Source organism: Panthera onca (assembly GCF_046562875.1).
Source record: "Panthera onca isolate mPanOnc1 chromosome E1 unlocalized genomic scaffold, mPanOnc1 haplotype 2 h2.Chr16_ul_8, whole genome shotgun sequence".
NCBI classification, from domain to species: Eukaryota; Metazoa; Chordata; class Mammalia; order Carnivora; family Felidae; genus Panthera; species Panthera onca.
Genome location: NW_027675822.1, coordinates 749157 through 751702, shown reverse-complemented (window position 1 = coordinate 751702; position 2546 = coordinate 749157).

Below are 2546 nucleotides of genomic sequence, written 5' to 3'. Positions count from 1 at the left end.
GCGTCCGGCCCCGCCCCCGGACCGCGGAGCCCAGCGCAGGGCCGGCGGAGCCTCGGGGCGGGGCCAGCGCTCAGGAAAGCCCAAGTTCCCAGCTCCAGAGCAGGTGAGTGATCTGGGAGGCTGGGGACTCTGCGACCCGAGATGCGCACGAAGAGGCGAGGCCACCAGGCTAGCCCACCAGTGTCGGGCGGAACGTGTCCTACTGCCCGCCCCCAGCAGTGTCTGCGTCTCACTAGATCCCGGCCGCCTTCTGGGTTCACGACCTTGCCTGGGCACAGCACTATCTACCGTGCTGTCTACCGAGGCTGTCTGTTGGCCTCCTGCCCGGAAGGTTCCCACTTGTAAAATCGGACCAATAACGTCTACCCTAGTTTTGCCTCCCTGAGGGCATCAGTGCAGTTGGTGCTTCCCGCCTGGTGGTTCTCAGGACAAGCATACAGGTTTTGATCACCCCTATCACCAAGGGAGCACCTTTAGGTACCCGTCAGCCCCCAGGCATGAAGCTTAAGGTTCTGGTTATTCTCATCTAGCCAGGAAGTTGTTTGTTTCCTTTACTTGGTAGAGTTGACATTTCTCTTTCACATGGACCCAGAACAAAAGGTCAAGAGTGTGTGTTGGTGGGGGTGGGGACAGATGTCTTGTGCTTTGGACACTTCATACCTGCAGGCTCAGGTCAAGTGGGATCTTAGGGCCTGAGTGTGGGGTGAGTACTGGGGTGGAGAGGTACTGCTACCTGCAGGTCCAGGGGGACTTTGGGGGTGTCTACAGGGCTGGTCTGGGAACGGGACAGTTCTTGGAAGAAAGCTCCACTGATCTGGGCCAGGCTCTCCATCAGCCTTTCTGGGAAGGGGAGAAGAAGGGGTCCCAGTGCCTGTTTCCATTTATAAAACCAGCTGTTGGAGATGTGGCACCTGAGTGTGTGCGGGCTGCCTCTTCAATAATTCTGTCTCTAGGAGCGAGAACCACCTCTCCTCGATTTTAGACTAGATGAATCTGAGTACATTTAGTATGGTTAACAGTTGAACAGAAAGTTAGAAATAAGGACACGGAGGGATGCCTGGGTGGCTCGGTCGGTTAAGTGTCTGACTTCGGCTCAGGTCACAATCTCACAGTTGTGAGTTCCAGCCCTGCATTGGGCTCTGCGCTGACCGTGCAGAGCCTGCTTGGGATTCTCTCTCTCTCTCTCTCTCTCTCTCTCTCTCTCTCTGCCCCTCCCTCGCTTGTGCTCTCCCTCTCCAAAGTAAATAAACGTTAAAGATAAATAAATAAGGACACAGAAGCAAAGCATTATCTTAGCGTTAAACAACTTGGAAAGTAAGGAATTTACTGGGAAATCCAGTTTCCTGGGCAAAAGGATAGTGTTTCTGGTTATAATTATAGCACATCAAGAGCATCAGTGTCTTGATACAAGCATGCCCTCCCCCAGATGGAGCCAGCAACATTCCTCAGTTCTTCCAATGAATTTTTGCGCAGCCGCTGTCTGCAAAAGCTGTGGGAACCCCGCATGGTAATCTCTTATCTATCTTTTCAGGAGCCCCTGTCTCCTGGTCTTCTCTTACTTCTCAGGCCTCTCGGCCCCTCTGCAAAGTCTACGGGCTTGTCCTCCTCTCTCCATCTTACTCTGGCGCACATTTCCACCATTCGTGGGCCACGAGTCCACCAGGTAATCTGAGGCCGGAAAAAAAAATCTCCCATTACCCTGTTATTTGAGCAATAATAAAGGTACGTGCAAAGTGCCATGGTGCCAGGGAAGAGGCCTTGAAGGTTATCCTGGCGGAAGCAACTTTTATCTGAGCCTTCCGGGTGGACACAGGAAAGGGCAATGCCTGCGAAGAGACTGGTAGAGAAACGGCCGGTGGGTAGGAATGCAGACTGAGCTCAGGGGAGGGTGCACGGAGAGGTGGAGAGGAAGCTAGGAAGTAAGGCTAGAGTAAGGGGAGGGGGCTTAGAATGGAAGGGGGAGATAAAGACAGATTGGGCAATGGGGAAAGGGAGGAGGCACAGACAGAGCTGGAGGCCAGTGCAGGAAGGGCTCAGACGCTCACAAAGGCACTGGTCTGTCAGATTTCAAGCACTACGCATAGTCATTCAAAGCCAGGCAGGAGGACTGCAGGCATCTGAATTTCTCGGGGGTCTAAGGTGTAGATTCCTGAACCCCGCCCCTGCCCTGGAGAGTCACTCTGGGATGAGGTCCAAGTATTTAGCCTTGACCCAAACCTTTTCTGTCTCTTGCCCTACCACCCGTGGATCTGAAGGGTGAGAAAATGTGAGAATCTCTCCTTAACCTAGGAGCTGAAGGGCAAGGGATTTAACAGGTGTGGAAAATAGAGGCTCCTATTTGCCAGATAGGAATTTTGATTTATCCTTAGCAACCACCCTGAAGGTAAGCACCATTGTTATCCCCATGGCATAGATGATAAAACAGGCTTAAGAGAGGTTAAGGAACTTGGGGGCCCAAGGCCATACAACTCATAATTACTACAGGTGGGATCCTCACCCAGCTCTGATTCTAGCTGGAGAACTAGCATAATTCAGTGGCCGAGCAA